We start from the raw sequence: 12,424 nt of genomic DNA on the forward strand, positions 1-12,424 counted from the left end.
ACAATTTAATATTTTATTAACTATGCCGCACGTCGCATCTGTCGGTACTTACCATGCCAAAGATATTAGAAGCTGATTCCCGCTAATATACTGTCTAACGGGGTATATTATCTGGTGGTGTAATGGTTGCCAATTTGTAATATTGCAAATTGCAGCGCATGTCGTTTGCGACAACATTGTCGCCTGCGCTGCAATGCAGAAAAAAAGTTTGGGATAAGCGAAGCTTTCAAGATCGAGCTTTCGCTAAGCTTACGCTTTGCTCGCTCGTCGGAGACAGTGGGAGAAATACGCTCACTAGCATCCCGCTGTCCGAAGCTTCGCTGAGAGCCCAATAGCAAGGAGTGGCCGGCCGAGTTAGAGAAAGAATTGCAAGAATTCCTTGAGGCAGAGTTGGCATTGTTCGAGGACCTCAGAGGCGTGACGCACATCGCTGAGCATAGCATCCGGATGAAGGACGACAAGCCTTTGAAGCAAAGGTACTACCCTAAAAATCCGGCTATGCAAAAGGTGATCGACGAACAGGTGGACGAGCTGCTTCAAGCTGGAGCGATTGAACCGTCGAAGAGCCCACACAGCGCACCCATAGTCTTGGTCAAGAAAAAGACTGGGGATTGGCGCATGTGCGTAGATTATCGACAGCTCAACGCTCACTCAGTCCCGGATGCGTTCCCTGTTCCGCGGATTCTTCACATTTTGGAAAAGTTGAGACACGCACGATTCATATCCACGCTGGATCTAAAGAGCGGCTACTGGCAGATCCCAATGGCGGCGGATAGCAGGGAATACACGGCGTTCATCGTGCCAGGCAGAGGATTGTTCCAATGGCGAGTGATGCCATTCGGTTTCATTCGGCGGGGGCGACATTCCAGAGGGCATTGGATACGGTCATCGGGCCCGACATGGAGCCTCACGCGTTTGCGTATCTAGACGACATAGTGGTCATCGGAGAGACGAAGGAGCAACACGTGGCCAACCTGAAGGAAGTTTTCCGGCGGTTGCGAAAGGCCAATCTCAGACTCAACAGAAAGAAATGTAGCTTCTTTCGGGAGAAGTTGGCATACCTTGGCCACGTGATAAGCGGAGAGGGGATTTGCACTGATCCCGCGAAGGTCGAGGCGATCCAGAGCCTCCCATCGCCTTCGAATCTCAAGGAGCTGCGGCAGTGCCTAGGGATGGCATCGTGGTATCGACGCTTTGTACCAAACTTCGCGTCACTGGTACAACCTATGACGAAGCTGCTAAAGAAGGGCCAGAAGTGGATCTGGAGCGAGGAGCAGGAGGAGGCGTTGCAGAAACTCAAGGAGAGTTTGACAACCGCACCTATTCTGGCCTGTCCCGACTTCTCGGCCAAGTTCGTGCTGCAAACCGACGCCAGCGACTACGGCCTCGGCGCAGTGCTGACGCAAGAAGTCGAGGGGCAGGAGCGAGTGATAGCGTACGCCAGCCGGAAGTTACTGAAGGCGGAGCTAAACTACTCGGCCACGGAGAAGGAGTGCCTCGCGATCGTCTGGGCGATCCGAAAGATGCGATGCTACCTGGAAGGCTACAGATTCGACGTGGTTACGGATCACCTAGCGCTGAAATGGCTCAACTCTATAGAAAGTCCCACGGGCAGGATCGCTCGGTGGGCGCTAGAGTTGCAGCAATACCAGTTCGACATACGCTATCGTCGAGGAAGCTTAAACGTAGTGGCAGACGCATTGTCCCGGCAGCCCATAGACAGTTGCGAGCAGGCCGTGGAAGAAAATCCCCCTTGCGGGTGGATAAAGAGGATGCGTGAGAGGATCGTAAAGGAGCCCGAGAAGTTCCAGGATTACGTGGAGGAGAACGGGCAGTTATACCGGAATTCAGGCCATAGGATAGACGAGGAGGACTTTATCCCATGGAAGCTCTGCGTCCCAAGCAGTTTGAGGGGCAGAGTGATGAGGGAGTGTCACGACGCTCCCACGGCCGGACATCAAGGAGTGAGGAAGACGGCAGCACGACTTGCGCAAAGGTACTATTGGCCGGGCATGTTCCGAGATGCCGCCAAGTACGTGAGGTGTTGCGAAACGTGCCAAAGATTCAAATGCGAGCAACAAAAGCCGGCCGGGCATATGCTCACCAGGCAGGTGGCGGAGCCAATGGCGGTCTTGTGCGCAGACTTCGTGGGACCGTTGCCTCGTTCCAAGCGTGGGAATACGATGTTGTTGGTGTTCCACGACGCTTTCGCTAAATGGGTGGAGCTGGTGCCATTGAGGAGAGCTACTACCGCTCTGTTGCAACTGGCGTTCCGGGAACGTATACTCAGCAGATTTGGAATACCCAGGACATTCGTTTGCGACAACGGTGTACAATTTGCGAGCAGAAGTTTCAAGGCGTTCATGGAATCCCTGGGGGTGACACTCCAGTACACAGCGCCTTATTCACCACAGGAGAACCCGACGGAGAGAACGAATCGCACAGTGAAGACTATGATCGCCCAATACATCGAAGGCCACCAGAGCTCGTGGGACGAGCTGTTGCCGGAGATAACGCTGGCGGTCAATTCGAGCGTGGCCGACTCCACGGGCTTCACTCCAGCTTTTCTGATGTTAGGGCGGGAGCCACGCCTACCCGCCGCTTTGTACGATGAAGTCACTCCCGGTTCGGCGACTAGAGAGACCCAGCCCGAGGCCAAAGGAGTCAAAATGAAGGAAATTTTCGACATAGTGCGTAGTAACTTGCAGCGAGCATCAAAGGATCAAGGCAGGCACTACAACTTGAGACGGCGTGACTGGAGACCAGCGTTGGGTTCGGCGGTGCTGTTACGGCAACATCAACTGTCGAACGCGGGGGAAGGATTCGCGGCGAAACTGGCGCCCAAATTCGACGGCCCATACAAGGTCGTTAAGTTCCTGTCCCCTAACGTGGTGCGCCTGACGAAGGAGGGCGAACGCAAGAGGAGGGTGGCCAACATTGCGCAGTTGAAGCCATTCCATCAAGAGGATGAAGAGAGCGACACGATCCCGGGAACCGAGACCGAGGAAACGGGGAACGAGGAGCAAACCCCGCTGTCCCCGGCGAAGACAACCAAAGGCCTTGACAGATCTACACGTCTCATCAACCACTAACTTCCCCGTAGAGCCCCTATTAATGCTAACACTAACGCAGTAGTTAGAGGGCCATTTCGGTCATTAACAAAAAGAATAAACAGAAGACTAAAGAATCTGAACTTGCAGGGAAGTAGCGGTATGGAAGACGTCATCGAAATCAGCAGTGACGACGAAGGCTCAGTCCGAGTCGAGGACGCGAGCAGCGACAGTACGGAGCCGTTCTCCAGAGAAGAGGCGAGGAGTCGGCAAAGGGACCCGAGGCTCGGTAGGGAGTGCTAACATCGCCGAGAGGAGCGGGCGCCACCCCGGCGTGTACACACGGTCCTCCGCTCGACGGTGAACGTAGCGACTCGGATGGACGGCCTCATACAACTTGTACAGGCCAGGTACACAACGGTGTACATCCAGGTGCCTAGGGGGGGCACCACGCCACCACTCGTGGAGGAGCCGCCATCTCCGCCCCGCCCACCGGGCAGCCCGAAGCCGGAAGACGGAGCCCCGTCAACGTGGGCGACTCCGACGCCGTGGACGGCAAGCGAGGACGAAGAAGCTCCGGCGGTAGAAATGGACGACAGATCCCCGTCACGGGGGTGGGAAGGCGGCAGGGAGCATTGTCCCTCCGTCGATGACCCCGCTCCGGAGACCGCGGCGCGGGATGGAGTGGAGGAAGGGCGCAGTGATGTGTCGAGAAGTTCCGGCGAAGAGTTCCAGGCCGAGGATGCGAGCCCCGAGGAAGGCGGCATTGCAAGCCGCATTCCCCGAGGGCTAGACGATGGATCCCCGTCACGGGGACGGGACGGCGGCAGGGAATGTTACCCCTCTGTCGACGACCCCGCCCCGAAGACCGCGGCGCGGGACGGAGCAGAAGTGGAGCAGTTGAGCATGTCGAGGAGTTCCGATGAGGAATTCCAAGTGGAGGACGCGAACCCTGAGGAGGATGCTACCGCAGACCAGGGACCAGCAGCCGGAATCCGTCAGGATCTCGTTGCGATATACGCCGGGCACGGTTGAAAACCGACGCCTATCGCGCAAACCCTGTACCCCCGCCGGTCAAGGTAAACCGACGGATGGCGCCGAGGTTCCGTTTGCGCATCGGCATAGCAGGAAGTGGAGCCGGTCTGGGAGCGGCCAAGAACGTGACGGGCGTAGAGATGAGTCGACGGAGACTCGCTCGAGCGAGGAGAGGCGCCTACTGGCAGACATGGCCGAGCTGTTGGACGGATGGGAGGTGAGCCTCGAGGACGCGCTGGGCGCGGAGGACGTGGAGGCGACAAGGATGTTACCGCTGATCCCCGTCAACTGGAGGGTACGCCCTGCTGGCACCGAGCTGAGTGCGGAGATGATCCAGCTCCTGAGGCGGGAGGTGGAGACGCATGGACGGCAGCACAGGAGAACCCGCTTCCGGGTCGCGGCGGGGGGACGTTCCTTAACGGTGACCGTCAACTCGTCGGGGGGCGCGACGGTTGTTTTGTCGAAGTAAGGGGGGGGTGTAAGGTGGCCTTTTTGCCCACCTTACATGTTGAATCATAGTTGTTAAGTTATATGATATTTGTAGCAAGTAAGTTAATGAATTGAATTGAAGAGAATTATAGTCGTTAAGTTATATTATATTTGTAGCGACTAAGTTAGTGAATTGAATTGAATTGCTTTGATTGATCTTTATAGTTGTTGAATTTGCATTATACTCGTAGCGATTAAGTTGGATTAGATTGATTTTTGTAGCCATTAAGTTTACATCTTGTAGTTGCTGTATATTTTTGGTAGATGGTAAGGTAGATAGTAAGCAGACTAAGCGTTAGTTCGTAAGATAGTTAAGTAGATATAGGTGCCATAGCTATTAACTCTAGACAGTAAGCAAAATTCAAATTAGTGGGCGGGCACGCGATCAGCAATGCAACCGTGCAGTTTGAAAGCTCGCGGTGGTGGATTGCATTGCTGGTCGCGTGGTTAAATCTGCAGAGCGGGAGGAGAAGCTTGAAAGCTGCACGCAGATTTCAGTCAGTTTTTAGCTCTCGGTTTGAGCAGTTGGTTTTAGCTCTCGATTTGAGCAGTCGGAAAAAAAAAATAAAAAAAAGGAGAATAGAGAACCGATAGGCAAAGGGTAGAAGGTGTAAGGTAATATATAAAATAAAAATAAGAAAAGTATATAGAAACAGTTGCGCGTTTATTTGTAGTTAGTCTGCTAACAATAATTCACTAACAATTATAACCATACTAACAGGTAGTTAGAACGAGGGTAAATCCCGTTCGCCAGACGGTCAAAACTCTGGCATGCAAAAACCGCGTGGTCTTGAGCGAACGTCGACGGCAACGCTGGCCGTTCCTCGATCTGCGGTCTACCAATCGTAGTAGCCCCACTAATACCCCGCAATACGCCTTTGCAACCCCGACCCCAGCAAGCTAGAGTGCGCTTGATCGCGCCACTCGATCGCTGCAGCCTTCCCACGTGCAAACGTGTGGGCGTGGTCGGCGAGTTCAGGCTGCGTGGCCGTCTAATACATGATAACTCCCCCACCCTCTCCTGTTTCTCTAACCACGTAGAGTCCCGTAACTAGTTATTTCTTGTGAGTTATGGCCCTGGGCAGACTGAGACTCTGACCCCGGCTGGAAAGTAATGTAACCTTACAAGTGGCGCCCGAGCAGGGACCCGGGGCTAGAGAGAGTGTGGTATACGGGCGGCGTAAAAACCCGCCGGCATACCCAAATAGAGGTGACGGGCAATAGAGACGATTGATTTGAATATAGGCAGTGTGCGCATAAAAGCAGCAAAAGGCAAGAACATTCATGGTAAAGTGCGAAAATTAAAAAGTGAAGACACCCTACGACGGCCGCGGGGTCGGGGGGTCAGAAATTTCGGGAAGCGTCGAGCGAAAAACGAGACTAGAAAGCCGTTGCGGCGCCGAAAAGTACAGTGCGTGCGAAAATATTACGCAGAAGCGTAAAACCGAAAACGCATGTGCATGAGCATGTGCACGCGCGGGGGCAGCGTAGCGAACGTCGCCGAAATGCAGCAACGAGAAGTGGTAAGAGTAGAGTGTGTCTATATGTGTATGCACACATCAAAAGTAAGTAACAGAGGACAAAGAGAAAAGAAAAAAAAACAGTCAAGAAAACGCGCATACTCATAGATATATACACTCCGCCGCTCACCCTTTCTTAACTAATTGTCGCACAAGCACATATATATATGTATATATATATACATACGCGCACTCGTCTATGCGTACATACATATATACACTTCACTATTTCATTTTTTGCTCTCTCCCCTGCTAATTCTTACATTCACTCATGTGCACACTTGCGCATATGACACTGGGCGATTTTTTTTTTTTGGTATGCTTGCGCATGCGGTTGCGTGTATGTGTAAAATTATGCGCATGTGACACTAGGCGATTTTTCTGATGCGCATATGACACGAGGCGATTTTGATCGAGAGAGTGGACAGTGGGCCGAGACCAGTGAAAATAAAATAAAATAAAATAAAATAAAATAAAATAAAATAAAATAAAATAAAATAAAATAAAATAAAATAAAATAAAATAAAATAAAATAAAATAAAATAAAATAAAATAAAATAAAATAAAATAAAATAAAACAAAAACGCACTGGAACGGAGCGAAGCGGGACATAGCAAGGTTAAGCAGGATAAAGTGAAGCGAAGGAAAAGCAAAGAAGATAAAGCGAAGCCAAGTCAAGTGAAGATGAAGTGAGGCGACATGAGATAAAGTGAAGAGAAAATGCAGCAAGGAGAGCTGAAGCGGAGTGAAACAGAATAAAAGCGTAATAAAGAGTAATAAAGAGTAATAAAGACAAGAGTAAAGAGATAAAATAAGGCGGAATAAGTAGAGACGGGAAAGTCAAGTAAAGTAACTAGAGTAAAGAGAAGAGGAGTAAGTCAAGTAAACGGTAGTGAAAGCAAAGCAAGTTGAAGCGAACAAACAAGGATAAAGGGATTGTTGGAGTGGTGGCGTCGCCGATAAGCAAAAAGACCGGGTTGTAATTTCCTCGTCTTTATTTCTTAGATTAAAGCTGTGTTGCTCGTATAGCATTAGTAATAAGATGTACATATGTCTCGTCAGTACCAGGAGTGGCAAGTGACAAGTACTCGCGAGACGAAGTAGCGGGCGCTAAGTACCGCGAACCAGTAGGAGAACTGGGTGATGTTATTAACAGAATGCTGTTAACAACATAACAGTGTGCGGTGCGGGAGGAGCAATTCTTGTTAATGGGATCTGGCATTAACATACTCCCCCCCCCTTGCAAGGATTGCAAATTAAGACGTCGTGTCCAAGCTGGAGACCTCTTGCTGTGCGGATCAAGGTCGTCAGCGGAGCTGTGACCGCCTGTTTAGGAGTCGAGGCGGAGAGACGTGCTGATCCCTGGAGATGCAGGAGCGTGTGGTGATTCTGGCCACACGTTTTGCAACGTCCCTTGCTTCGGCAGGATTGCCCGGAGTGCTCGTGAGCCAAGCAGTTCGTACAGTACTTATGTGTAAGTACCGCACGCATCCGCTTCTCCCCTGAAAGGCCCAGAAAACGCTGGCAATCCCGGAGACCGTGGGCTCCTGGGCACACGCGGCACTGGAAGGAATTGGTACCGCGTGGCTTGCTGCTTTCTGATGACGGCGTCTTTATCTGGAAGATCGAATGAGTTGGAGGTAGAATTACTTGCTCGTTAGGACACAACATGGAGGTTAGTTTGACAGCACAAGGAGGACGAGGATCGGGTTGGAATGATGGGCCTGAATGAAGAATATCATTCAGTGCTGGACGAAGAGCCTTGAAACCGACCCTCACTTTCGGAGTGGTGCTGTTTGGAGCTCGGAATGGAAGAGCTTCGTCAGATGATACGGTTGGCGGAGACTCAAGTTTCGCCTCTTCCGAAACGGAAACCTGAGTTGTGAAGGAGGAGACCGTTCCTGGTATCATCTGTGAATGTGGGCCTGTCAGTACCCAACCGAAAACAGTCTCCAGACCTATAAGAGGCCCACAAATATTAGGGTGATAACCTCCCTGAATGATAGTCGGAAGGATATCCGCGCCTATCAGGACATCAATTTCCGCACTCTTGTAGAACTCGGGGTCAGCTAGCTGAATTTTCGGAAGTTTGTTTAACAAGAGTTGCGGAACTGGGGACGAAGGGATGTTAACAGCCAGATTTGGAACAACGAGAGCAGAAGCCTTGATTCGCATTCTCGGTTTCAACGGAGAGCCAATATCAAAGTTGCATACCTTGTGTGCCTCAGCTGTCACTGCTTGGTTCAGGCCGGAGACCTGAGTATGCACGGACTTGAATGGCAACTTGATTTTTCGGAACAGTCGCTCAGAAATGAAAGTCGCTTCGGACCCTGAGTCGACTAAAGCACGGGCGGGATAAGTTGCGCCGAAATGGCATATATTAATCACCGCCGTGCCGAGGAGGACACCTCGTGTGTTGGCAGCCAGATACGTTTGGACGTTGGACATAACTGGAGTACGAGTCGGAGCTATAGCTGTTGTGGAGGCAGCAGCGGTCCGAAGAGTATTGTCCCTATGGAGTAGGGTGTTATGTCGACCATTGCACGTGAAACAGTTGTGAGTACTGGTACACTCTCGTAACTGGTGACCTTTAGCGAAACAGTTTAGACAAAGCTTCTTCGATTTTATGTAAGTTTCTCGTTCATGAATGGATAGTTGGAGAAACTGATGGCAGAATCGGATTGGATGATTCTCTCTTGAACACAGATCGCACCTTGTGCCGATTGTGTCCACTTGCGTTCTGAACGAGTTCAGTCGTTCGGGAAGGGCAGGGTTCGCAGATCTCGGAATTGAGTTCGGAACTTTTGGAACAGAACGGTCACCTTCCATAGCTTCAAGAGCACGAGCGCGCTCGCTAAGGAAGTGACTGACGTCCTGCCAGGCTGGGATTTCTGTTTTTCGTTTCAATGAATGCTCCCAGAGAGATCGAGTTTGTTCCGGCAAATTTGAAGTGCACAGGAACACAAGAATGCAATCCCAACTTTCAGTGGATATCTGAGCATGCTCGATTGCCGTGACACATCTGTGCATAGTGCTATGCAACTCTCTGAGAGCCGAGCCTGACTCCTTGGTGATCTTGGAAAGGTTGAGAAGAGTTTTAAGCTGGCTGTTGACTAACAGCCGCTTATTCTCAAACCGATCACACAAAGAGACCCAAGCCGATGCAAAGCCGTCGTTTGTGAGAGGATACTCTGCGACTAGTGCGTTTGCATCGCCTGCTGTTTTTGAATTAAGGTGGAACAGCTTTTCCACCGGAGTTAAACACGGATTGTTTATGTAGATCGCAGTAAAAAGATCGCGGAATGTTGGCCAGCGCAAGTAATCGCCGTGGAACACTTCCATGTCAACGGGTGGAAGGCGACAGCCTTCAGACGTGGCGAAAGGAGCGGACATAGGAGCGGGCGGTGTACTCGATGCGGAAAGTGCGTCGATCTGTACACCCAGATGGGTCGTACACCGCTCGTAGACAGTGTAGCAGTTGTCGAATTTGGCCTCCGTGGCTTCAACTTCGCCACTGCTCGCCCCTTGGCTCAATGCTCTGGCACAGACCTTATATTGCTGCTCAGCATCATCCCACAATGCCTTGACCCGATCTCGACGGATCTCGAAGGCCCGGAGCTGAGCCGCCTGGGTGGCATTAGAGTCTCCGGGACTGTCAATGCGCGACTCAAACTTGATGAGCCTATCCGCAGCCGAGATGAAGTCAGACAACGACATTTTAGACGGACTGGCGGGCTTTATACTGGATCGGGTGACGACCGGACTACGCTTGAAAGTGCTGCTTGTCTGCGGTTTCCCGGACGGAATGGGTGATGCAGAGGCACTGCGCTTGATCAGACGCGAAGCTGGTACACTAAGTTGCGCTCGACCCGAACGATCAGACATGGATGCTAACTAGAAGTTAGCTGCTGGAAATTTCTGATATGGAGACAGAAATTCACTCAAAGAGCAAAGTAATTCAGTTGACAAGAGCAAGAAAGTTGTAAACTGAACGTAGAGCAAATTAGAAAAGAATTATTGCCTTTTAAGCAAGTAAAGCGAAAACAAAGAAGAAGAAGAGGCAAAAAAGTTTAATTTATTTAATTAGGATAAATTAAATAACCAAATTCTTAATTTGAAAGTCGACTTTGTAATTAATTATTGTAATTAGGATAAATTTAATAATTAAGAGGGTGGCTTTATATTTTGCTTTACAATGGCTCTTTGAAATACGATAAATACTGATCGTGACACAACTATCGTCAGAAATTGTGGCGGCCGGTGATAGTTATTGAAAATTCTATCGATACTAGTGACGATCTCAGCTGCTTGGACACAAAACAAAACAACCAATTTAACAATTTAAGTTTATTATTCTGTAAATGTGTCGTGTATATGTATGTGGAAGTTGCAATTGTGAATTTACATATATGTTAATTGTGTTGCTGGGCTGTTTGTACGCGAGTGAAATATAAAGTTACAAGATGCTCATATGTGCATACATGGATGTATGTATGTATGTATGAGCGTATTTGCGTACAAACAGAAGAAAGCGGACACACAATTAGCAAATAGATAACCAAAACAAGTAGAAATAATTATGCTTGGAGGATTAATTATTAAATTGCAAAATAAAACTATTAAAAATAACAAAGGATATTGTGTTTTATTTAATAGTTAAGCGAGAAGCATGTACATATATATGTATGTATACATATATACATATGTCTCTCTGCAGCCGGCGACTAGTTATATACTATATGAGTATGTGCGGATGTGTGAAAAGGCAGAATATGTAAATAAATTTATTAAACGATCAACAAAGGATATTGTTCTTTTCGTGTTAATAAATATTAATCGGATTTAAACACAGCTTAATACATATCTATATATATAAGAAGGTATACATATAGGCATGTAGTCGAAATATTGCTAGATTAGTACATATATATGTATATACAAGGGAAGGCGGATGAGAGGTGCCAGTGTATTTATGCATATATATATGTATGTACTACTCTAGACAAGAATGGGGTACTTATCTCGACGGCCGATGGAATGCTGGTGTGAAGGTGGATGAAGATCCGGCTCGAAGGACCAAATGTTGGAGTGGTGGCGTCGCCGATAAGCAAAAAGACCGGGTTGTAATTTCCTCGTCTTTATTTCTTAGATTAAAGCTGTGTTGCTCGTATAGCATTAGTAATAAGATGTACATATGTCTCGTCAGTACCAGGAGTGGCAAGTGGCAAGTACTCGCGAGACGAAGTAGCGGGCGCTAAGTACCGCGAACCAGTAGGAGAACTGGGTGATGTTATTAACAGAATGCTGTTAACAACATAACAGTGTGCGGTGCGGGAGGAGCAATTCTTGTTAATGGGATCTGGCATTAACAGGGATAAAGTTGAGTTGGATGAGCGAACGGAAAGTGAAAAGGGAAGGGGAATAAGGTCAATTAAGAAGTAAAACTGAAAGAAAAAAAAAAGAGAAATGAAAGAAAGTAAAATAGTCTAAACTAGATTAAGAAAGAATAAAGAAAACGAAATAAAACAAAATACTAAGAGAAATAAAGAAAACGAAATAAAGCAAGATAGAAAAAACAAGTAAGAAAGCTCTAGTCGAGACTGCTCGACTACGAGATCCCCTGAACCCTTGGAGCATTAGATATTTCAATAATTTTTCGCGTATTTCAGCTTACATAGGAAACACAACACGAACTGCGAGCTGCGACACACATACACTCACACATGCATATACACACAAACGCACACACAGGCACACATACACACACACGCATACAGACACGCATACACACACAAACGCATACACACACACACACACACACACACACACACATACATACACACACACATACACAAACACATACACACACAAGCACCCACGCATAAACACGCATGGGCTGCAGTGTGCGCTTACTATGAGAACTTAATTGTTTAATAACTTTTTTTATGGACGTACGATCTTCATGAAACTTTCAGATTATGATTATAACATGAATATGCATGTAATTGTCAAAGCACAAGTCTCTAGTATTTGAAATACGCTTTCTACAAAAGTGAGGGTGAGGGGGTGAATTTAAGGGTGGGGGGTAAATTTTAACAAAAACCGAAATTGTATAAATTGCATATAAGCATACATTAAAAATTTGGAGACTCTAGCAATAAAGATGTAGAAGATATAATTTTATAACTGGTTTTCGATAAGGTTTTTTATCGATAAAAAAAGATCGGGATGAGTTATCGATTTTTAATGATAAACTTGATATGCGCGCTGTAATTACGGACATTTTAAAAAAAATTTGAAGTCTCTAGCTCTTATATCTTCTGAAATCGA

Source organism: Drosophila arizonae, chromosome X (assembly GCF_054131065.1).
Source record: "Drosophila arizonae isolate 15081-1271.41 chromosome X, UAZ_ARI_1.0, whole genome shotgun sequence".
Taxonomy (NCBI): Eukaryota; Metazoa; Arthropoda; class Insecta; order Diptera; family Drosophilidae; genus Drosophila; species Drosophila arizonae.